The sequence below is a fragment of the Ranitomeya variabilis genome, chromosome 5, assembly GCF_051348905.1.
Source record: "Ranitomeya variabilis isolate aRanVar5 chromosome 5, aRanVar5.hap1, whole genome shotgun sequence".
Classification (NCBI taxonomy): domain Eukaryota; kingdom Metazoa; phylum Chordata; class Amphibia; order Anura; family Dendrobatidae; genus Ranitomeya; species Ranitomeya variabilis.
Genome location: NC_135236.1, coordinates 621270438 through 621297326, shown reverse-complemented (window position 1 = coordinate 621297326; position 26889 = coordinate 621270438).

Below are 26889 nucleotides of genomic sequence, written 5' to 3'. Positions count from 1 at the left end.
CAGGACTTGGCACCTGTCCACACTGCCAAAAATACCAATACCTGGTTTAAAAACAGCAACATCACTGTGCTTGATTGGCCAGCAAACTCATCTGACCTTAACCCCATAGAGAATCTATGGGGTATTGTCAAGAGGAAGATGAGAGACACCAGACCCAACAATGTAGACAAGCTGAAGGCTGCTATCAAAGCAACCTGGGCTTCCATACCACCTCAGCAGGGCCACAGTCCGATCACCTCCATGCTACGCCGCATTGATACAGTAATTGATGCAAAAGGAGCCCCGAACAAGTATTGAGTGCATTTCCTGAACATACATTTCAGTAGGCCAACATTTCAGATTTAAAAATGATTTTTCAAGCTGGTGTTATAAATTATTCTAATTTACTGAGATAATGACTTTTGGGTTTTCATTGGCAGTAAGCCATAATCATCAACATTAAAGGGAACCTGTCACCTGAATTTGGCGGGACCGGTTTTGGGTCATATGGGCGGGGTTTTCGGGTGTTTGATTCACCCTTTCCTTACCCGCAATATTGCCTTGCACTGGCGTGTACTCCGGAGGACAGAGAATGAACTTCAATCCAATATTGCGGCCAGCATGCAGCCAGCGGGTAAGGAAAGGGTGAATCAAACACCCAAAAACCCCACCCATATGACCCAAAACCGGTCCCGCCAAATTCAGGTGACAGGTTCCCTTTAACAGAAATAAGCACTTGAAATAGATCACTCTGTTTGTAATGTCTATATATAACATGAGTTTCACTTTTTGCATTGAAGAACTGAAATAAATTAACTTTTTGATGATATTGTAATTTTGTGAGAAGCACCTGTAATTACCTTTTAAATAAGGTGCAAGGTGCGTGAGTTTGGCCTAGTGCAGAACAGGTCTAATGTCCCTCCACCCCCTGTTAATATCCCAATGCATGTTAATGAATTTTGTGATCTACCTTTTTTTGAGCAGAATACATTTTTCCTACAGTTGCAATCAGAAATCGTATGGGAAAAATATATATCCTTGTACCGCGTTAGTCGTATGGTCAGTAGTGTTGAGCATTCCGATACTGCAAGTATCGGGTATCAGCCGATACTTGCGGTATCGGAATTCCGATACCGAGTTCCGATATTTTTGTGATATCGGAAATCGGAATCGGAAGTTCCCAGTGTATGGTTCCCAGGGTCTGGAGGAGAGGAGACTCCTCGCGGCTTGTGATTGGTCGCGTGAGCGGTCACATGAGCAGTCACACGACCAATCACAAGCCGCAACGTCATCGCAGGTCCTAAACTCCTCATTCTTAGGAACGGAGGCTGCTGGTTACATCGGTAAGGTCTAGGGGCCTCCGGAGGGGTGAGTATATCCATATTTTTTATTTTAATTCTTTATTTTTTACATGAATATGGATCCCAGGGCCTGAAGGAGAGTTTCCTCTCCTTCAGACCCTGGGAACCATCCAGGATACCTTCCGATACTTGTGTCCCATTGACTTGTATTGGTATCGGGTATCAGTATCGGCGATATCCGATATTTTTCGGGTATCGGCCGATACTATCCGATACTGATACTTTCAAGTATCGGAAGGTATCGCTCAACACTAATGGTCAGAAATGAGAAAGTTTTGATAAAAATAAAAAATCTGTCATATTATCCCCTGGAATCTAGAACTACAGCCCTTGATTTATTCCAGTCTCTAGTTAAAATTGATTTAAAAATTTTGCATGATGAAATTGCAAAATAAACCAAACAAAACAATCTCACTAAAAATCAGTGTCTGTAGAAATACATAAATTGCGTTCCAACAAAGAACTGGTAATCGGACAAATCTAGGTACAAAGTAGTCGTGGACACCTCCCTGTATAATAAAATAGCTTTAGCAATGCTACACAATACTAATTCAGTAAACCTACATAAACATAATGACCACAGGGTAAATAGGCCAATTATCACATATAGTTAGAAGAAAAACCTATAAGGAATACTTACAAGGCAGCAATATAATCAATATATAAAAAATGGCTTTTTATTGAAAATGTAGTTTAAGAAATGTAAGACAGAAGTTAATCAAAGCTGATGAGCATAGCTTAATGCAAACAACATGATAAAAGTCTAATATTTGATGAATATAGGTCTAATACTAAATGGCATATACTTAGATCGTACAAAGGGGTAAATACAATGGTATAATAGAATACACAAAGCATAATCCCAACATTACGGATGGATACCAATTTGTATAAAATAACATGACAAGTAAAAGAGTCAGTATATCAGAGTAAGTTATCATGGAGTAAAAAGAGAATAAGCACCATCAGTAGGAGATGTAAATATGCACAGAATCAACAGTCAATGAAAGAACTGCACCCAACGAGCAATTTGCTTTGCCAAGGTAAAACGGTCATCAGGAACAGTCCTATAGTGTTAAAAAAACATTTGAAAAATTTCCATGGAAACCCAATTTTTTTTTCTCATGTGATGTTGTTAACCTCTTAACAACCAGGGGTATTTCAGTTTTTGAGTTTCCATTTTTTGCTCCTCTTCTTCCCAGAGCCATAACTTTTTTTATTTTTCCATCAATATGGCCATGTGAGGGCTTGTTTTTTGCAGGACAAGTTGTACTTTTGAAGACACTATTGGTTTTAACATATAGTGTACTGGAAAATGGGAAAAAAAATTGAGGTGCGGTAAAATTGAAAAACAAAGCGCAATTCCACAGTTTTTTTTTTTTTACCATGTTTACTAAATGTTAAAATTGACCTGCCATCATGATTATCCAGGTCATTAATAGTTCACAGACACCAAACATGTATAGGTTCTGTTTTATTTAAGTGGTGGAAAAAAAATCCCAATTTGTTAACAAAAAAAAAAAAGGTGCCATTTTCTGAGACTTGCAGAATCTCCATTTTTTGTGATCTTGGGCTGGGTGAAAGCATACTTTTTGCACACCAAGCTGACATTTTTAATGATACCTTTTTGGTATAGATATGTTCTTTTTATTTCCCGTTATTGCATTTTATTGCAATGTAGCGGTGACATACTTGTTTTGAATTTTTCCTTGTTATGCAGTTTAGCAATCTTTAATTTTTTTTTTATTTTGATAGATCAGGTGATTCTGAACACGGCGATACCAAATATGCGTATATTTGATTTTTTTTAAATTGTTGTATTTTGAATGGGGCGAAAGGAGGGTGACTTGAACTGTTATTTTCTTAAATTTTTTTTAATATTTTTAATTGTCACTTCAATAGTCTCCATGGGAGACTAGAAGCTGCAGTATTTTGATCTCCTGTGCTACACAGGCGATGATCAGATCGCCTATGTGTAGCAGAAATCCTCACTTGCTATGAGTGCCGACTACGGGGCGGCGCTCATAGCAATTTGGCAATAACAACCACAGAGGTCTGCTGCAGATATCTGGTTGTCATGCCAACCCATTGGCAAACCGCAGTCATGTGATGAGGTCACTGATGGGTGGGATTAGTGATGCGCTTCCTGTAAGCTCCAGTTGAATGCTGCTGTCAGATCGACAGTGGCTTTTAACTAATTAATAGCCGCAGGTGGATTGTGATTCCACCTGCGCCTGTTTGTGGGCATATTTGAGCTATATAAAGCAGCTGTCATGTGCCCGGAAAGGTTCAGGCTCAGCGACGGAGCCCAAACCAAACAGGGGGAGTCCGACATAGGCGTCCTATTATGCCACATGTCGGAAAGGGGTTAATTTGTATTCCACCATTCTTCATCATCTTTCTGGTGTAGCTATAAAAACATCACTACATTACTACATTTCTTACACCAATGAACTGAAACAATACATACTCTTCAGTTTACAATATCTATTAGAATACAACTATTTCAAGTTGATTCCCAGCTTTTACTGCATATAGAAGGTACTCCGATGGGGTCTGGATTGTCACCTTTGCTTGCTATCCTTTTTATGGCCTGATGGGAGGAGACACATATTTTCAACACAAACAATCCATTCATTATGGGTATGTGCACATGTTGCAGATTTGCCTGTGGAATTTTTTATGCAGATTCTGCATCTCTTGGCAGAAAACACAGGTAAAAATCCGCAAGTTTTTGATGCATTTTTGGTGCGGATTTTCATGCATTTTTTTTATGCAGATTTGTATGCATTTTTGAAAGCTAAATAAAGATCTATTATTGAACAACAAAAAAAAAATATTGTGATGTAATTTCTTGTCCAACCTCTTCATTTACATATTCCATTAAAGAATGTTTATACACACAGAGATAGATAGATAGAGGTAGATGATAGATAGAGATAGATGATAGATAACAGATAGATAGATGATCGATAGATAGATCTATAAATAGATAGATAATACCAAGCCCGATGTTTAGTAAAAAACATAATAAAATGGTGCATAAAGAGTTAAATAAAGACACACACAAAATATGCGTTGGCCTGGGTCACACTTGCGAGAAACTCGCACGAGTCTCGTACCTCAATACCTGGCACTGCCGCCGGCACTCGGACCAGAGCGTTGAGCTGCATAGAAATACATGCAGCCTCACACTCTGGTCCCAAGTGCCTGCGGCAGTGGCTGGTATTGAGGTGCGAGGCTCGTGCGAGTTTCTCGCAAGTGTAACCACGGTCTTAAATGCAATATGTTTAATTTTTAAAAAATGGAAAAAAATTGCATGAGCTCCCATGCAATTTTCAAGTCCAGAGTGGGAAAGTCAGTGACTGGGGGCCGATGTTTATAGCCTAAGAAATGGTTAATACCTATGGATCTACCCAGGCTATGAATATCAGCCCGCAGCTGTCTGCATAGCTTTACTGCCTATTAAAATAGGGGGACCCCCCAAAAAAATGATGTGAGGTCCCCCTATAATTAATAGCCAGAAAGGCTAAGCAGACAGCTGTGTTCTGATATTCATAGCCTAGGAAGGGGCCATGGATATTGTCCCCTCGGCTACAGGCACCAGCCGCCACAGAAATGGCCCATCTCTAAGATGCTCCAATTCTGACACTTAGCCTCTCTCTTCCCACTGCCCTGTAGCAATGGTATATTGGGTAATAAGGGGTTAATGTCACCTTTCTATTGTAAGGTGACATCAAGCCCGGTTAGTAATGGAGAGGCATCAATAAGACACCTATCCGTTACTAATTCTATAGTAGTGAAAGAGTTAAAAAAACACAGCCAGAAAAAAGTATTTTATTATTCTTAATTTCACCATACTTACAACCATGCCTAATTCCCCTAGCCATCGATCTCTTGCAAAAAATTAAAAATAATAACCCAACCGTATACTCCCTGTCTGATGTAGTTCTATTAATAACGAGTGTCCCATGACAATCTCCTGTATAGAACAGTGACATGAGGAGATGTCACTGCTCTATAGGGCCTCCAGTAATACACTGATAGGAGACAATGGCTCCTGCAGTGCATCACTGAAGAGGTTACTTTAGTTCATTCTCTCACTTTACAGCAATGCTGCGTGGGAATTTTCTCACACAGCATTGCTGGTGAGGGAATGAACCTGTGACCTCTCTCCCGGCAGCAGCGGAGGAATATACATCGCGGAGGATTACTCCCGCTGTCAGTTCATCGCGGGGCCCCTGTAGAGTGCTGACATCGCCTGATGTCACTGTTCTACATGGGAGATTGTCATGGGACACTCGTTATTAAATGGACTATGCCAGGAAGGTAATAGTAGGTTGGTTTATTATGTTATTTTTATTTCAGGAGAATTGAGGGCTTCGGGGACTAGGTGTTTGGTAGTATGTACTCTGTTATGTGTTTTATGTTATGTGTATGTACTCTATATGTTGTATGTTCTGTATGTTGTCATTGTGAGCATTCACTGCCAGATGGTCCTATCAGACAATGGATGCCTACACAGACTCACACACAGGGACACACACACACACAGACCCGCGCACACACAAACACGCAGACCCCCACATACACTATACACGCACATAGTCACCGCCCACACTCCGCTCACACTCTGCCCACACACTGCCTACTCCCGATCTGCAGCATTTCATCTGCAGCAAAACTGCAGATCATTTTTACATCTGCTTGTTTGCTGCGGATATGCCTGACTCAATGGAAACGTTGCAGATCCGCCAAAAGCATTGACATGCTGCGAAAAAAAGTCTCGATTCCGCAAATTTTTTGCCCAGCATGTGCACAACAAATGTCAATTTCACATTAACTACCATTGGCTGTGCACTACACTGCGGATTTGATGCATTTCCGCGCTTCCAAAAATACTGCGGAAATGCATCAAATCCACAATGTGTGCAGATAGCCTAATAATTTACGATGGTATGGACGTTATGTGAATGACCTCTTACTAGTATGGTCAGGAAATGCATATGATATCTCCAGTTTCATCAAGTAAATTAACTACAATAAATATAACCTACAATTAACTTACAGTGGTTCTGGAGTCCAAATTCCATTTCTTGACATTGTATTAATTGGTGACAATATCAACAGCAAAATTCACACATGCCTATATAGGAAAGACATTGCAGGCCACACAGTTTTGCAGTCATGTAGTTATCATCCACGTTATACTATTAGGGCCATCCCACAGGGTGAGTTTATACATGCAAAACAGGTTTATTCTGATAATCACCTCTTTTTCAAGGAAGGTAATATCTTCAAAAATAAATTATATGAATGAAGATATGGCAAACGGTCAGTCCAAAATGCATCTGAAAATGCTAAATCTAAATCTAGAAATAGTCTCTTACATACTGACAAGTTCCAACCCGAGTCTGAATGGTCCAAAGCATTAGTGAATTTTTCTACTCCATACAGTTTACAATTAAATCAGATAAAACCTATTATTTTAAAATATTTACTCATAGTAAATCAAGAGGACACTCTTAAGGCCCCGTCTCACATAGCGATTTACCAATGATCACGACCAGCGATACGACCTGGCCGTGATCGTTGGTAAGTCGTTGTGTGGTCGCTGGGGAGCTGTCACACAGACAGCTCTCTCCAGCGACCAACAATCAGGGGAACGACTTCGGCATCGTTGAAACTGTCTTCAACGATGCCGAAGTCCCCCTGCAGCACCCGGGTAACCAGGGTAAACATCGGGATACTAAGCGCAGGGCCGCGCTTAGTAACCCGATGTTTACCCTGGTTACCAAAAAAAACAAACAGTACATACTCACCTTCTGATGTCCGTCAGGTCCCTTGCCGTCTGCTTCCCGCTCTGACTGAGTGCCGCCGTACAGTGAGAGCACAGCACAGCAGTGACGTCACCGCTGCGCTCTGCTCTCACTGTACGGCGGCACTCAGTCAGAGCAGGAAGTAGACGGCAAGGGACCTGACGGACATCAGATGGTGAGTATGTACTGTTTGTTTTTTTTACATTTACGCTGGTAACCAGGGTAAACATCGGGTTACTAAGCACGGCCCTGCGCTTAGTAACCCGATGTTTACCCTGGTTATCAGTGAAGTCATCGCTGGATCGGTGTCACACACACCGATTCAGCGATGTCAGCGGGACCTCAACGACCAAAAAAAGGTCCATTCCGACACGACCAGCGATCTCGCAGCAGGGGCCTGGTCGCTGGTACGTGTCACACATAGCGAGATCGCTACTGAGGTCACTGTTGCGTCACAAAACTTGTGACTCAGCAGCGATCTCGCTAGCGATCTCGCTATGTGAGATGGGGCCCTTAGTAAAATTATTGCAAATCATTGCAAATGTGTAGGCAAACGAGGGAGATCTCTAGGAAACATTTTTCCCCCCAGTCAAAACCTGACTGCTAAATCGACCTGGCTCAAACTCAAAATTTCTTCAAATGTGCAGGTAATTGCTGCAACATGTATGTCCTAGCAATAAAGAAGTTTTGCAAGTTTGTATCACCAGATGGTAGATTCCAAAAATTTGGGGTTTTATCAACTGCTATACACACCATGTAATATATAGCATAGAATGCACCTTTTGCAATTTGCGCTATATAGGATGTATTACACGCAAAAAGAAAAAAAAGTATACCGGAACATGTTGCCAATATGCATTAAAAGAATAATTCATATTCTGGTACTGCCAAGAATATTGTAGCCGCTTATAATGGAGACATCACACATGCCCTGTCCTTCAAACCGCACATCCAAGCTCTTTCCACCTCCTGTCGCCTCCAGCTCAAAAATATCTCCAGAATCCGTCCTTTCCTCAACCTTCAATCTACTAAAATGCTTGTGCATGCCCTCATCATCTCCCGCCTTGACTACTGCAACATCCTTTTCTGCGGCCTCCCTGCTAACACCCTTGCACCTCTCCAGTCCATCCTTAACTCTGCTGCCCGACTAATCCATCTCTCTCCTCACTACTCCTCCGCTTCCCCCCTCTGCAAATCCCTTCACTGGCTCCCATTCCGTCAGCGTGTCCAGTTCAAATTACTAATACTGACCTACAAAGCCATCCATAACCTGTCTCCTCCATATATCTTTGAACTAATCTCCCGATATCTTCCCTCACATAATCTCCGGTCCTCCCAAGACCTCCTTCTCTCCTCCACACTTATTCGCTCCTCATCCAATCGCCTCCAAGACTTCTCCCGAATATCCCCCATCCTCTGGAATTCTCTGCCCCAACACGTCCGGTTATCCACCACATTCGGACTGTTCAGACAGAGCCTGAAAACACATCTCTTCAGGAAAGCCTACAGCCTGCACTGACCCTGCTGCCTCCTCATCACTACCGAAGCTACCGCCTCACCAACACCGGAGCTCCTGCAACCCCCAACCTACTGTCTCCTTCCCCATAATCCTGCAGAATGTAAGCCCGCAAGGGCGGGGTCCTCGCCCCTCTGTATCAGTCTGTCATTTTAAGTTTGTCTACTGTAAGTGATATCTGTAACTTGTATGTAACCCCTTCTCATGTACAGCACCATGGAATCAATGGTGCTATATAAATAAATAAATAATAATAATAATAATAATGTAAAATGTTATGGCATTGAGAGGATTAAACGTCATGCCAGAGGAGGTAGCTTGCAAAGACATCTCAGCTTATGTAAGGCTTTTTGGATTTTGACTTTGGAAACAAAGTTTCCAAAACATATGAACTTCAGAAATGATCTTTTTATATATGCTAATGCATTTTTTTTATTGCATGTCATTTTTTATGCTAATGTTATATTTCCACATTCTGTGACACATGTTCAGTGGTGCTTTTTCCTGATTGGTTGCTATTAGTGATGAGCGAGCACTAAAATGCTCGGTTGATCCTTGCTTGGGTCAAGCAAATTGAAATGGTCGGGTGCTCGACCCGAGCAACGAGCCCAATGCAGGTTTATGGGAAACCCGAGCATTTTTGCTGCGATTCCCCTGGGGGTCTTTTTAGGGTCCAAAAACATTGGAAATCGATGGGAACAGTGCTCAAATGACATGGGAACAGCATGGGGATCACCCCTGGAAGCATTTCTGACAGCTATGACCAATGCTGTCAGAGTGTGATGCCACTTTTACAGGTGTACACTAAAACATACAAAAACAAAAACCAAAATGGATTTTCCTGGGAAATATGTTAAGGAACATCCTTTCCAGGGTAATGACTTGTATATAAGGCAACAAAAATTACCCCAAAAATGTCCCTCCACCATTTGGGCTATGTTTACATACAGCGTTTTTGAAGCGTTTTTCAACTTTAGTATTGCTTTCAACCAAGACAAATACATTCACTGGGAAATGACATTTTAACATTTTACAATCTTAGCCGGCCATGTGATGTGTGTGACACATCATCAGACACATCTTGTTTCATTTATGAAGTAGGGACTGTTAAAGGAGGAGGGCCATCAGATGGACTTTAATATTCCTAAAGGGACAGCAGTTGGTCCTCACTATTCTTAGAGAGCCATCAAACAGCTATGCTTTGTTGTTCCCATTATTAAACGGTGGGTCTCCTATACTGTTATTGCCTATGCATTGAATGCAAGGCCTGCTCCAAATTTGGACGCACCCCAATAACCCATTGAACAGACATCCTGGATGGCCACATGAAACCAAAATTCCCATTATTATAAATTTGGTAGTCCCAGATTGTTTGCCAATGCATTTATTGGCAGGCCTGACCTGCCCCTGTTAGAGCATGGACCCAATGTGGTGCTGACAGGCAGGGTCTCCAGCGTGTCAGTTTACTCACCTAAACTGCAGTTGGTTCCTCTCTTCCTCATGCTCCGCCTGCTCCAGCAGGACTTCCAGCCGGGTCTCTAGCCCTGTTCTAAGGGCATGTGTGCACTCCCGCCCTCTTAAAGTGCCAGTGCGTGCACTTGCTATTTCCTCCCCAGCCAATGGTTATGAGGCATTATGTGTATATTGCTTCCTCTCCACAGGGGAGGTGCCTGAGCAGTCTTCCTGTTTATAGTCTATGTTGTGAAAGGTCGCATACCAGTGCAAGTCCTGTTTGCTGTGCTCTAAGTATAAATCCTGTTTGCTGCTCTCAGATGCAATCCTGCCTGCTGTACTCAGATGCAATCCTGCCTGCTGTACTCAGATGCAAATTCTGCCTGCTGTACTCTATATACTCATCCTGCTTGTTGCACTCAGATACAAATCCTACTTGCTCCACTCAGATGCAAGTTCTTCTTGCTGCACTCTAGTTTAAATCCTTCCTGCTGCACTTGGATGCAAATTTGGTCGGCTGCATTCTGGTACAAGCTCTACTTGCTGCTCCGTCCAGTCCGTCCTTCCGGGTCTGGCTGCTGCGTAATCATTGGTTTGTCATGGAGTGGCACCTGGCGTGCATCGGGAGCCGAGTCTAACCTCACCATCAGAGGCTTTAATGAACAGTCCGGTGCTCACTTAGTCACGCCTCTCCAGGCTCTCTCCGGTCTGTGGCACAGTGGTTCCACAAACCACGTCAGTGACAGCCCCAAGGTTTAACACACCCCAAATACCCTTTAAACAGACATCCTGAATGGCCACATGAAACCAAAGGTTCTATTATTATGATTTTTGTACTCCCAGAAAGTTTGCCCATGAAGTAAATGCAAGGCCTGCTCCAAATTTGGATGCACCCCATTAACCCAAAAAACAGACGTCCTGCATAGCCACATGAAACCAAAGTTTCCATTATTATAAATTTGGTAGTCCCATACTGTTTGCCAATGTATTTAATGGAAGTCCTGGCCTGCCCCAAAGTTTATCGCACCCCAAAACCCTTTGAACAAACATCCCGGATGGCCACATGAAACCAAAGTTCCCATTATTATGATTTTTGTACTCCCAGAAAATTTGCCCATGAAGTGAATGCAAGGCCTGCTTCAAATTTGGACGCACCCCAATATCACAAAAAAACAGACGTCCTGGATGGTCACATGAAACCAAAGTTCTCATTTTTATTTATTTGGCACTGCCATACTGTTAGCCTATGCATTAAATGCAAGGCCTGCCCTGCCCCAAATTTGCATGCACCCCAATAACCTTTTGAACCAATGTACTGGATGGCCACATGAAACCAAAGTTCCCATTATTAGTTAGTTGGTACTCCCATGCTGTTTGACTATGCAGTGAATTGCAGTGTTAAGCCTAAAGAACCTGCATTGGAGAATTTCAGCCTTGAGGATGAAGAAACTGCAGTGGAGAATTTCAGTGTTGAGGCTGAAGATCCTGCAGTTGAGAATTTCAGTGTGCGGGATGAAGACATGGCAGTGGAGCATTTCACTGTTGAGGCTGAAGAAAATACAGTGGATAATTGCAGTGTGGAGGATGAAGAACATGCATTGTTGAATTGCAGTAGTGAGGCTAAAGAACACCTGGCAGTGGAGAACTGCAGTTGTTCTGCCTTCATACTTGTTGACACAGTGTGCAATCTGACATACAGTATAAACCACTTTCTGTCTTCCAAATAAGCAGACTGTTCTCTGAAGTCTCACTTGTTTATTGGTGAACAGGTATAAAACATGTGGTAAAACTATAAGAATACAAACAACATAGGTAAGTATTGGGCAAATAATAACACAGCTAACACTTACAATTAACAGGAAAGTATACAGTGTGATGCAAACTTTAACATGGAAATAGGCAGATCTAATCACATCTCCTATGTGCTGGCTGCTATACAGTTAATCACATCTCTGTACAATACTGCATTGCAAGAACAGCTATACTAATCTTAACTGATATGCTTTACCAGGATAGCAAACTCAAGTTGGAGCAGTTACAGGAGGACAAATAAACACATGTTCCATGAAGTACACAGTAGAAAGTGGAGTCTTCTTCCCAGTATACCTTGCTTCAATCCCATAATGCAACACTATCTGCTGTTAAAGACACAGGTTACACATTCAGCCACCACTAAATGGTGCTATAACCAACTAACCAGCACATAAATATAAACGTATTGTCCTATATTCAGAGTGCAGAACACTCCCCGCTTGGCATCAACTGATGCCACTTACAGGCTCTTTTGGTGAAACCAAAAAAACTGGTTCCGCAACTGGTCTGAGGAATAGTTTACTCTCCCCAGCCTTTCACACTTTGACCTCGACCTTGGGGACCTTGCCGTCCTTGCTTGGAAATAATTTGGTGATTCACTTGGTGGTCATTTCGGTGTGACTGGCTGTCTTTCATGAGTACAATATCACAGGGTTTGATGTTTGACTTGTCGATCTGCCACTTCTTCCTAGGCTGTAAGGTGGAGAGATACTGCTTTCTCCATCTGTCCCAGAAGGTATTGGAGAGACTTTGAACTTGTCTTTATTGACGTCTGTAGAGGTCTTTGTTGCTGAATTCTCCCAGTGGAGCGCTGAGAGCATTGATTTTCTGAGTGAGTGACATGGCGGGAGTGAGAATGGTTGGATCTCCAGGGTCACTAGAAAGTGCAGTCAATGGTCTGGCATTTATGATGGCTGAAACTTCTTCCAAGAATGTAGTCAAACCTTCATGCGTGAGTCTTGTACAACTTACTTGCAAGAAGATAGAGTCTAAGATTCTACGGGCTATTCCTATCATCCTCTCCCAAGCACCTCCCATGTGAGAAGAGTGTGGTAAATTGAAGGTCCAGGTGCATCCCTGCTCACTTAAGTATCTTTCCACAGTGGAAATGTCTAGGTTGGAAGGAATTTGAAGGTCTTTCACTGCTCTTACAAAATTTGTGCCTGTCAGAGCAAATGTGTTTCTCGGTGCCTCTGATGGCAATGAAACGTCAGAGTGCATTTACGAAACTTGAAGTGTTCATGGATTCAATTACTTTGATGTGAACTGCTCTGTTGGACATACAGGTGATCATAACAGTCGAGCGTTTTGCATTAGCTTGGACTCTTCTAGTGTGCCATGCAACCACAGACCATGGGCCGAATACATCCAGTCAGAGGTTGGTAAAGGGAGGATCCGTACTGTCGGTCTGATGGGAGATTGGCCATCTTTGAGTTTTGTGTCACGTCTCGGAGTTTGCGACAAGTCACACAGTTGAAGATGAGTTTACTCACATCTCTTTGCTCTGACTATCCATAGTCCAGCAGTTCATAGATTCCCTTCAGTAAACAATTGGCCCTGATGTTTCACCAAAATGTGATGGTGCTGCACGAGCAGAGTAGTGACATGATGATGACCAGGAATTATTACAGGGTGCTTCTCCACAAATTCCACTTTGGCTTCTTGAAGATGACCTCCAACAGCTCATCTTGGTCAATGATTGTATCAAGCTTCTTCAAAACACTGTCTCTAGAAATGGGTTGACCTTTGTTGAGGTTGTCTATATCTTTGGCTTAACACTCATGTTGTATGGTACGAATTATCACGTTCTTGGCATTTTCCAGGTTTGGTGTGGTAAAGGCATGCTTGCAGTGGTGCCAACTTTTACAAGGCTTCCGACTGGTGCGTGAGGTTGACTTGTAAGACTGAGCCACATGAATTAAACAAGCAATGGCACGAACAAGCAAGTTCCAGTTTGAGAACCTACTGAAACTGTGGGATTTGAGGTAATTGTCTGATGTCACCACGTACGTAGAACGGATACCTGAGGGTGGATTTCCTCATCTGCTTTTGGATCTACCAGTTCAAAGGTGTCTGACTCATCACTGTAAGTCATCGAACGGTATAAGAATGCAGGGCCCGTAAACCAGGTTGTGTCCTTAAGGTGTCTTGATTCAACAGATCTAGTTGCATGGTCCGCATGATTGTGGCGTGTGGACACATAGCGCCACTGTTTAGGGCAAGTGGATCTCCTGATCCTTATCACCTGATTGCTGAAGTAAACATAAAAGCGTCGAGTTTCGTTGCAAATGTACCCAAGCACTACCTTGCTGTCTGAGTAGAACTCAATGTCCTTAATTTCCAGGTCAATTTCTGTCAAGATAAGTTTAGCTAATTCTTCTGCTAGCACAGCTGCACAGAGTTCCAGTCTGGGTATTGTGTGGTCAATGACTGGCGCCAGTTTTGTCCAGCTCATAACAAGCCTTACAGTGTTCTTTAATGTCAGTAGTTTCAGATATGCTACTGCTGCAATTGCTTTGGTTGAGGCATCGCAAAAGATACAGAGCCTTTGCGTCTTGACTTCTGTTGATGGTACGGAAGCGTATGGTCGTGCCACGTAAAGATTTGATAAGGCTTCTAAAGAGTTCTTCCATCTTGCCCACAAATCTCTCTTCTCCATGGGAAGCGGATCATCCCATTCAGACATCTCTTGGGTGAAGTCTCTCAACATCATTTTACCTTGGATAGTTACAGGAGTTAAAAATCCTATTGGATTGTATAAGCTGTTTATCACGGACAGGATGCCTCTACGCATGAAGGGTTTCTCTCCTTCATTGATCCAAAAGGTAAATGCATCTATCTTCAAATCCCAGAGCAAACCATGGCTCCGTTGCATGGGAAGAGAGTCTGTGTTTAAATCCAAGTCTTTTAGATCAGTTGAGTAATCTTGAGAGGGAAAAGCTGCCATCACTTTTTGGCTGTTGGAAGTGATTTTGTGCAGCCTCAGATTGGACAAAGCGAGCATTTCTTGTGCCCTTTTTAGGAGACTGACTGCCAATTCATCTATGGGTGTGGATTTGAAGCAGTTGTCCACGTAGAAATCTTTCTCCACAAATAATCAAACATCCGACCTGTACTTTGCTTCGCCCTCTCTGGCTGAATGTCTAAGGCCATAGATGGCGACAGCAGGAGGGCCTTTCCCGAAGATGTGCATTTTTATCCAATACTCCACGATGTCTTTGTAGGGGTCATTATCGCGGTACCAGAAGAACCTCAAATAGTTTCTATGTTCTTTTTTGACAAGGAAGCAATGAAACATCTGTTGTATGTCAGCCATAAATGCCACTGCATCTCTGAGAAAGCGAAGAAGTACTCCTAGAAGTCTGTTATTGAGGTCTGGGCAAGACAGAAAGACGTCGTTTAGTGAGACACCTTCACATTTCACCTTCGTCGTTTGACTCAAATACTACATTTATCTGGCCAGGTTTCTTAGGATGATGCACGCCGAAAATGGGTAAATATCAACATTCCTCGGAATCTTGAAGTACAGGTCAATTTCTGCATAGGCATGCTGAAATATTCTCTCCATAAAGGTAAAGAAATGCTCTCTCGCTTCAGGTGCCTTCTGCAGTTTGCGTTTGAGGGAGACAAATCGACTCATCTCTTACTATCTCTCGATCCATGATGTCCAAAAACAGTCTGTCTTCTATGGATATGGCTATCTTGTTGTCTTCTCTTGTTCTGTGGAAAACTGCGCACCCTGTATGATCTTGCTCGCCGTCATGTGTGGTCTTCACAGGAAAGATCAGCTAATGGACAAGGTAGAGTAGCATTGCGTGGCAACTCTTATCAGGAAGCTACTCTTACATGGCTGGAAGAGAGATGGAAATCCATTTTCAAGAATATTGGTGAGCATACTGTTGACTGAGGTCAGCTTGTGTGCTCCATCTAAACAAATGTCTCCTACAATGACCCATCCAAGGTCGAGTCTCTGTGCATATGGGGCGTTCTGTAGGCCCTTAATATGTCTTCTAGCTTTATGGACTCGTAGTATGTCTCTTCCGAGGAGGAAGACAATCAGCTTCTTGATCCAGTTCTGGTATCAAATGGGCTATATGCTTCAGATGGGAATGGTGAGCTGCTACCTCTGGTGTAGGTATCTCGGACGTATTGTCAGGAATCTGGTTGCACTCCAGTGTTGTTGGCAAGGCTATGCAGGTTTGACCGTCTATAGACTCTACCTTTAATCCAGTTGCTTTTCTCCCCACCGTCTCGACAGTACCTGCACATGTCTTCAAGGAGTAAGGAGAATCGGGGCCAGCAATGTTGAAGGTGTCGAAGAGAAAGGGCTTGGCTAAGACCTGTTGCTCTGATCATCCAAGATTGCATATACCTTGTTGCATATATCTTGATTGCCTCATCCCGGTGGCTCGCTGGGTAGTCTCTGACAAGGCAGACCTTTGAGCAGGTTCTTCCTGCTACAAGTTGCTTACAGATCTCTGTACACTGAGAAGTGACTACTGGGGTGTCTACGTCGGTGCCCATCGGCCTTTCACCACACTCTTCTACTTGCGATGATACCCCTGAAGGTGGTCCAGAGTGTAAGGCTGTGTTGTGCTCCATGCTACCACATTCTTCGCATTTCACACTGGTTTCACAGTTCTTGGTGAAGTGCGAGGTCGTCGCACAGCATCTGAAACATATCTTGTTTTCTTTGAGGAAACCTTTGCGCTCTTCTAAAGACTTCTCCCTGAAGGCTCTGCATTTTAGCAGAGGATGTGGTTTCTTGTGTAGGGGCAGTGTTTGCTAAGATCCTGAGGTTTGTCTTTCTCTGGAGAGGACTTGCTTGTCCTATAAGGAAACCCTGTGGAGGTAACATCAGTTTTGTGAACTGTTACTGGTGTTTTACAGGGTTTGACACCAGGGGCAGCGCTACATGACATAGTGAAATCAAAACTGGGGTCATTTCTAACTCTTGCTAGTTGAGTAACAAAGTCTAGGAACACCTTGAAAGGAGGAAATGAGGCGTAATAAATCTGTTTGTAACTTGACCCGTGACTGACCCATTTCTCTTGTAGGTTGTAAGGGAGTTTTTGAACAATTGGGTTGACACCTCTGGCAGTGTCCAGGAATGCCAACACTGGCAGGTCTCCTTCTGCATGAGCAACCTGTACCTCCATTAATATGTCACTCAGTTTCCTGAGCTTTTGATAACCCTTATTCACTATGTTTGGAAAATCATCAATTCTTTTATAAAAAGCATTTTTTACAGCTTCTACTGACCCATAACATTATTCAAGTCTCTCCCACACCATACGGAGGCCTGTGTGGGTACTGTATGCTAATGTTTCTGATTCCTTTGGCATTTTCGGCAGACTAGTTCCCAAGCCACATTACCATTAGATCTAACTCTTCTCTACTGGAAAGATCCAAGTCTCTGATGACATTCTGGAATGAGGCTCACCTAGCTCTCAGCTCGATCGGTGAATTTTACAAGTCCCTTGGTCACCAGCTCCTGGCGAGCAAAGAACTTTGCAAAGTTCATAGTGGTTGGGTCAGTGCCAACATGAGTTGGTGTGCTGTTGTCATGCGGTGTGTGTGGTGCATCCTTATACCTGATAGGAGCTTCTGGCTTAGGATAGTCTGTATAATACCATTGTGATGCGAAGAGTGTCCCTTTCAGTCAGGGTGGAGGCTGTACCTTCTGTTCTGTAGGGCGGTAGTTGTGGTTGATGTCATTCTGTAGAATATTTTCTTGCTTCCAGTCCAGTACTGTGGTTCAAGGAAGGATCTCTGGTAATCTGCATAGGTTGGTTGGTGTAATGGATCAAGGTTGTCGTCTATTCTGGGATGTTGGTAAACATATTTTGAGACGCATTGTGTTGTATCCTGTTGATCTAGGTCTGGTCCAAGTACGTCGCTGCCTCTCTCAGATTCAGGAAACTCCATTGCTTCTAAGGACTCAGCCTTGGCTATCGCGGCTGCTGCCTCTTTTTCTATGGTAAGTCTTTCCAAAGTCGCTTGTAGGCATGCTCAATCAGCTTCTCAATCTGCTTGCAGACGTTCTTGATCTGCTTCTCCTTCTGCTTGCAGGCGTGCTCGTTTTGCTCCTTGATCTGCTTGTCTTAGCTTTAACTGCATCTCTTGTGCAGCGAAGGAGGATCTTACTTTTGCCACCTCAGCTTCTGCACAGGCAAGAGCAGCAGAATTCTTTGATGAAGACTTGCTAGAGTGGCTTGAATGGGACCTCATCCTGAGTGAAGATGTCTGGCTTGTGAACATCGTGTGTCCATTTACAGACTGTAGGGAGTCTCAGAGCAGGTAAAAACAAACTTCAGCGTGGTCTGAGAGGTGTCATGCTTATTGAAGGGCTGCACTCTCGGTACTTGTGACTGTATGGCGGCCGCTGCAGTATCCGCAGGCAGTGCGGTGAGGGTACAAGCGGATCCGTAAGTCGTATTCGCTAACGCAGGCGTCTAGCATCAGTTTTACTGTTCTGCCTTCATACACACTGACACGGTGCTCAAAACTATAAGAATACACACAACATTGGTAAGTATTGGGCAAATAATCACACAGCTAACACAATTAACAGGAAAGTATACAGTGTGATGCAAACTTTAACATGGAAATACGCAGATCTAGTCACATCTCCTATGTACTAGCTGATATACAGTTAATTACGTCTTATTACAATACTGCATTGCAAGAAAAGATATACTAATCTTACCAGATATGCTTTACCAGAATATCAAACTCAAGTTGGAGCAGTTACAGGAGAACAATGTGTTCCATGAAGTACACAGAAAATGGAGTCTTCTTCCCTGCATACCTTGCTTCAATTCATAATGCAACACTCTATCTGCTGTTAAAGACAAAGGATACACATTCAGCCACCACTAGATGGTGCTGTAACCAACTAACCAGCACATAAATGCAAACATATTGCCCTATATTTACAGTAGAGAGCAGAACAGCAGTGTTGAGGCTGAAGAAACTGCAGTGGAGAATTTCAATGTTGAGGCTGAAGACCTGGCAGTGGAGAATTTCTGTGTTTAGCCTGAAGCACCTGCATTGGAGCATTGCAGTGTTGAGGCTAAAGAACACCTGGCAGTGGAACATTTCAGTGTTGAGGCTGAAGAAACTGAAGTGGGGAATTGCAGTGTTGAGGATGAAGACCCAAAAGTGGAGAATTGCATTGTTGAAGCAGCTGACCAACCCCTACAGTTCCCATTATTAGGAACTGGGTCTCCCATTCTGTTTGGCTATGCAGTGACTGCAAGGCCTGCCCCAAATTTGCATACACCCCAATCCCCCTTGGATGTAATGTGGAGGAGGGCCTCATAAAACATTTTTCCCATTAGAAAGGAGGTCTCCTATAAATGTAATGCCCATGCAATAAGGGTATAGGCCTTACTGTGTAAACATTTTTTTACGGGCATCATAAACTCCCTTGAAAACAATAACATGGCTGTTGCATCATGTACCATGGTCACCAAGGTGATCTAGTGGTGGTGGATGATGAGGATGATGAGAAGTAGGAGGATAACAGCAAATACACAAAATCAGGAAGCGTATACCCATGTGTGGGTGTGAAGAGGTGGATGGGAATATACCTCCTAAAAAAAGACAATGGATTTGAGGTTATGTTTCTCTGTTATTCGGTAGTGTAGAGAAGTCTGGCCTAATCCAGCCCTTGTTCATTTATATAAGAGTCAGCCTGTCAGCATTTTCAGTTGACAGGTGGATGCGTTCATCAGTTGTAATTCCACCAGGGGCACTAAAAACCCAGTCTGACAAAATGCTAGCGGCAGGGCAGGCCAGGACCTCCAAGGCATACAGAGCCAGTTCATGCCACGTGTCCAGCTTGGATATTATAAGGCGCAGATGAATCACGGAGGACGTTAGTATGGTCAGCAAGGTACTCCCACAGCATCTTCCAAAATTTTGCACTCCTTCTGACAGTACCCCATACCTCAGGGCTACTGCGATGGGAGAGTCTGAGAAAACTCTCCCAGGACTTTGCCAGTGTTCCCCTGCCTCTGCTGGATTGGAGTTGTGTCTCTCTCGCCTGTACTCTGTAATAATTATAGGGTATAACTCAGGAGACTCTTTGCATGGAAAAAGACAACTACAGGACACAGTTTTATAAGTGGTAAAGTCTATATTTTCACACGGTGATTCAAACAGGTGCAGAGAGAAACTCAAGTCCACAACACTTGGAGTAAATATTAAATGCAGCTCAGCAGTCTATAGGAAACTTCAGAGGAAAATGCAATCACGCAGAAAGTCTATGAAGCACAATTATTCTTGAGGATACTTGACACGAATAAGTCCTTGCTTAGTCCAAAACACAGATAGATATGCTTATAAGGCAGTTCAAATAATATCTTAGCTCAACCAGGGAGGCCTGGGTAATAGTCTCAGGTACTTGCAAAGAAACAACAGCTTACATGTCCAGCAAATGCAGATGGAAGTGAACACGAGCAGCAGATGAAGGAGGATTACTGGAGCTGGTGTATGCAGCAGGAACTCAGAGCAGAGTAGCAGGATAACCCCACAGGTTCACAGGAGCAGGTATATAGCCAGGGAGTCATCAGAGGTCAGGAGCTGGATTCAAGGCAGAATACTCTAGCACAGACTGAAGGCTGGGGTGGAGTTTTATAGCAGGAAGACACAGTGCACATGAGACCAAAGATGCCATCTTGGAAAAGGGCAGTAATGCACAAAAGGTATTTAAAAATGAGTCCTGACAATACTCCCTCCTTAGAAGTGGCCTCAGGACGATCCTGGACCTGGTTTCTCAGGGAATCTCTGATGAAAACCGGAAATCTTCTGTTGGGCATTGATGTTTTCCACAGGTTCCCAAGAGTCTTCCTCAGGGGGATATCCCTGCCATCTTATCAGATATTGGAGCCGATCCCTGTGAATCCTGGAATCAATAATTTCCTCCACCAAAAATTGTTCTTGCCCATCAATCACCACAGGCTGCGGAGGTTGCACAACACGTCCCTGGAAGGTATTAGGAGATACAGGCTTTAGTAAAGACACATGAAAAACTGGGTGTACCTTCATAGTCCTAGGCAGCTTCAGCCGGCAGGCCACAGAACTCACAATACCGTTGATCTTGAAAGGGCCTATAAATTTCTGTCCAAGTTTTTGTGAAGGAATGTTTAACTTCAGATTCTTAGTTGCTAACCACACGGAATCTCCTACCTTGAACATGGGTGCAGGTTTACGGAATCTATCAGCCGATCTCTTATAACGTTCTTGAGCTGTGGTCAGGGATTCCTTCAGAACCTCCAGATTTTGCCTCATCGCAGTCAGCCTTTCCTCCACTGCTGGAACTGGAGAATTAATTGGAGACCTAGTTAAGATACACAGATGATAACCCAGATTGGCAAAGAAAGGTGTAAATTTAGTGGAGGCGCTCTGAGAATTGTTATATGAAAATTCGGCTAATGGCAGCAACTCCAACCAATCATCCTGGAGATGGCTGACATAGCATCTTAGATATTGTTCCAGCGTCTGGTTGGTACGCTCAGTCTGACCATTTGTCTGGTGATGGTAAACAGAAGAGAGACAGACATTAATATTGAGTGCAGAGCAAAAACCCTTCCAGAATCTTGAAGTGAACTGCACTCCAAGGTCAAAGATGCTCTCATCCGGAACACCATGCAACCAAAAGACATTCTGTACAACTAAGTTCACTGTATCTTTAGCTGAGAGGAGGCCAGTGCACGGAACAAAATGAGCAGCTTTAGTCAGGCGATCAACTACCACCATGATTGTATTCATGCCCCCCGATGTAGGCAGCTCCACAATAAAGTCCATTGATATAGAACCGCAAGGGCAAAACGGAACAGGTAATGGTTGTAGAAGACCTGTAGGTGCCACATGAGGAGTCTTGTAACGAGCACATACCTCGCAAGAGAGAACATAGTTTTTGGTATCCTTCAGGCAAGTTGGCCACCAGAAGAATCGGCTCAGGAACTCTTGTGTCTTCTGTACCCCCTGTGACCAGCCAACTTGGAGTCATGTACCAACTTGAGGATCTGCAGATGGACGACATCAGGGACGTAGATACGTCGATCTCTGAACCACATGCCACCCTTAAAGACAAGATTAATATCCACAGGTGGGTTGGCCAGAAATACATCACCATCATAGGCCTCCTTGCACTCCTTCCACAAGTCCTGATCGTGGCTAACTCCGATGAAATTGGCATCAGATAGAATGGTCTTGGACGGGGCTCCAGGTACAGAATCCGCAGCATGGATTCGGGATAAAGCATCAGCCTTCCCATTATGAGAACCTGGATGGTACGAGATAAAGTTAAATTGATTTAAAAATAAGTTCCAACGAGCCTGACGAGGAGAAAGACATCTTGCGGATCTAAGGAACTCTAAATTGCGATGGTCAGTTAGCACTATGATCTGTTGTGCAGCTCCTTGCAGATGATGCCTCCATTGTTTGAAAGCCGCAATAATAGCCAGCAATTCCTTGTCTCCCACGTCGTAATTCTTCTCAGCTGAGGTTAGTCTACGGGAAAAGAAAGCACAAGGATGTAGCAGACCCTTCTCTCCAGTTCTTTGGGAGAGAATAGCCCCCAAAGCATTATCAGAAGCGTCCACCTCCACAATGAAAGGTTGTGTTGGATCTGGGTGTATCAACAGCGATGCTGATGTGAAACAGATCTTAAGCCGATCAAAAGCTTCTTGAGCCTGTGATGACCACTTAAAGGGCTTTTCCTTCTTTGTCAAGGAAGTAATGGGACGGACAATATCAGAAAAATTTCGAATGAAGCGTCTGTAGAAATATGCAAAACCAATAAAACGTTGGACCTCCTTAACGTTCTTGGGTACCAGCCAGTCAAGGATAGCCTGAATCTTACCAGATTCCATGTTCAGCCCCTGGGGAGAGATGATATAACCTAAGAACTGTTTCTCAGAACGATGGAACTCGCATTTCTCCGGCTTAATATACAGATGGTTCTCTTTCAGATGTCTTAAAACAGTCTTGACATGTTCTTCATGTTCCTGTAGAGAGTCAGAAAAGATTAGTATATTGTCCAAATAGTTTACTACAAACTGGTCCAAAAAATCTCTGAAAATGTCATTAACAAGGTGTTGAAACGTTGCAAGGGTGTTACAAAGCCCGAAGGGCATCACAAGAGATTCAAAGTTTCCATACCAGCATCTGAATGCTGTCTTCCACTCATCCCCTGGACGAATACGCACCAAATTATAAGGTATGAAGCTCAGGTGCCGCCAAAGGGTATACGTTACCAAAAGTAGTAGCTGCCCCAGGAAGCAACTCAATGGGACAGTCATAATGCCTGTGTGGAGGAAGCTGATCTGCATTCTTCTTGTCACAGATGTCAGAGAACTCTTTATAAGCTGGAGGTAAAGAAAATACCTGTACATGTGGTTCCGTAGCCGTGGACTCAGGGACAGCTTCTGTTAACGCTGAGTTGCTCCTTGTTGGAAAGATAATCTCCTTGGTCTCCCAGTTGATAATTGGGTTCTGAGAACGCAACCAAGGAATGCCTAAAATCACAGGAAAATGAGGAGAAGAAATTAGCAAGAAAGAATGTTGCTCCTGATGATTAGGCTCCAACAAAATTTCAAGGGGTACGGTCTCCCGATCCACAGGCCCAGAGATTAAAGGTGACCCATCCACTGTTTCCATGGCAATTGGAGAGGCTCTTTGCTGAATTTTAATACCATGTTCATTGGCAAATGCGATATCCATGAAATTGCCACCTGCACCAGAGTCAATCATAGCTGCGCTGGAAATCCACTGTCCTGAACACAGGATCTTAATAGGGAGAGAACAATGAGAGTTATTTTCCTTAAGCTCCTTGGGGGTGAAGTTATAGAAAGAGAATGGAATACAGCATTTAAAGGCAGGCTACATTCAGAGATGTCAGATTCATCATCACAGTTGTCATACTCCGCTACTGCTGCTAGCACCTTGTTAGGCCGTCTAGGACACTTAGGACAATTGATCAAGAAGTGGTCAGACTGGCCACAGTAGAAACATAGACTTTCACGAAGGCGATGCTCCCGGCGCTCATTGATCTCGAGCCTCTGAACGGAATCAATTTGCATGGGCACCTCCTCCACCTCCCGAGATGTTTTACCTGCAGGCTCTTTGGAAGGAAGGGAAAAGTTAGAAATACGGTTATATGCAGCAAACTTCTCCTGCCTACGATCAGTAAGGCGAATGTCAATGCACACACAATGCTGTATAAATGTCTCTAGCTCTTGTGGTGACTCAGAGCGAGCTAGTTAATCTTTTACAATACTAGACAGACCCCTTTTAAAAATAGGCAATTGTGCATAACTGTCCCAATTGGTATCTACCGCTAATCTCCTGAATTCAGTAGCATACTCAATAACAGAACGTTTTGCCTGGCGTAAATACAATAAAGCAGATTCAGCGGTTGCACGGCGATTAGGATCATCAAACATTAATGACATAGCGGCCAAAAAATCATCCAAGTTATTTAACCGTGGGTCACGAGACTCAATCATTGGATTCGCCCAGGCGAGCGCTCGTGCGGTCAGCAGCATTATTACACACAATACTTTGGATCTATCATTAGGAAAATGGTCAGCATGCACAACAAAATATAGCATACATTGATTCACAAAGCCACAAAATTTGTCGCGATCACCATTAAATCTGTATGGGGGCAACTTAGGTGGGCTATCTGGTGGCGGTTGCCAGGAGGGTAAAGTCACTTGTGCAGCTATTTGCGTGCTTATGTCCTGAAAAGCCCATCCAACTGGGACTCTATGCCAGCAAGTTTGTTTTCCTGGGCTGCCATGCGGTTGCTCAAGTCCTGCAAAGTCTGTCCAAACACTTGTTGATTGAGTTCAAAGCTTCCAAACTTCTTTTGCAGACCTTCCACATCTTTCTGCAGTGATCTAATTATAGAAAACACCTGCTCTAATCTGCTTTCTGCAGTCATTGTTCCAGCAGTCTCCTTTTTTTTTTTTTTGGCTACAGTATCCTGTAATAAGTATAGGGGATAACTCAGGAGACTCTTTGCATGGAACAAGACAACTACAGGACACAGTTTTATAAGTGGTAAAGTCTATATTATCACATGGTGATTCAAACAGGTGCAGAGAGAAACTCAAGTCCACAACACTTGGTGTAAATAATAAACGCAGATTAGCAGTCTTCAGAGAAAAATGCAATCAAGCAGAGAGTCTATGAAGCACAGTTATTCTTGAGGATACTTGACACGAATAAATCCTTGTCTTAGTCCAGACACAGATAGATATGCTTATAGGCAGTTCAAAACATATCTTAGCTCAACCTGGGAGGCCTGGTTAATAGTCTCAGGTTATAGCAAAGCAGCAGCAGCTTACATGTCCAGCAAATGCAGATGAAGTAAACACGAGCAGCAGATGAAGGAGGATTACTGGAAACTTGTGTATGCAGCAGGAACTCAGAGCAGAGTAGAAGGATCACCACACAGGTTCACAGGAACAGGTGTATAGCCAGGGAGTAATCAGAGGTCAGGAGCTGGATGCAAGGCAGAATACTCTAGCACAGACTGAAGGCTGGGGTGGAGCTTTAAAACAGGAAGACACAGTGCACATAAGACCAAAGACGCCATCTTGGAAGAGGGCAGTAATGCACAAAAGGTAAAAAATGTTCAGAGTCCTGACACTATGCCAGCAAGTTTGTTTTCCTGGGCTGCCATGCGGGTGCTTAAGTCCTGCAAAGTCTGTCCAAACACTTGTTGATTGTGTTCAAAGCTTCCAAACTTATTTTGCAGACCTTCCACATCATTCTGCAGTGATCTAATTATGGAAAACACCTGCTCTAGTCTGCTTTCTGCAGTCATTGTTCCAGCAGTCTCCTTTTTTTTTTTAGGCTAGAGTATCCTGTAATAATTATAGGGGATAACTCAGGAGACTCTTTGCGTGGAACAAGACAACTACAGGACACAATTTTATAAGTGGTAAAGTCTATATTATCACACGGTGATTCAAACAGGTGCAGAGAGAAACTCAAGTCCACAACACTTGGAGTAAATATTAAATGCAGCTTAGCAGTCTATAGGAAACTTCAGAGGAAAATGCAATCACGCAGAAAGTCTATGAAGCACAATTATTCTTGAGGATACTTGACACGAATAAGTCCTTGCTTAGTCCAAAACACAGATAGATATGCTTATAAGGCAGTTCAAATAATATCTTAGCTCAACCAGGGAGGCCTGGGTAATAGTCTCAGGTTCTTTCAGAGAAACAACAGCTTACATGTCCAGCAAATGCAGATGGAAGTAAACATGAGCAGCAGATGAAGGAGGATTACTGGAACTGGTGTATGCAGCAGGAACTCAGAGCAGAGTAGCAGGATAACCCCACAGGTTCACAAGAGCAGGTATATAGCCAGGGAGTCACCAGAGGTCAGGAGCTGGATGCAAATCAGAAAACTAGCACAGACTGAAGGCTGGGGTAGCGTTTTATAGCAGGAAGACACAGTGCACATAAGACCAATGATGCCATCTTGGAAAAGGGCAGTAATGCAAAAAAGGTAATAAAAAATGTTCAGAGTCCTGACATACTCCTTGGTTGTCCAACGAACTGTGACCTCTGCCACCAGCATTTTCAGATGATAATTTTTTTAATAATTCCGCAACAAGGGCCTTCTGTTGCTACACCATTTTAGTACACCTGTCTGCCTCTGGAAGATGATATTGAAAGTTCTCCTTGTAGCATGAGTCTAGAAGTGTCACCAAGAAGTAATGAGTGTTACCAAAAAATTTTATAATGCAAGGGTCACGTAAAATGCAGCACAACATAATGTCAGCCATGCGTGCCAGACTGCTAACAGTCAAGACTTCCGTGTCCTCACCAAGAGGACGACTGACCATGCTCTCCTCCTCCTCCACCGTCTTTAGGCCATCCACGGTGAGCAAACGGTATGACAGTTGTGCTTGTAGTAC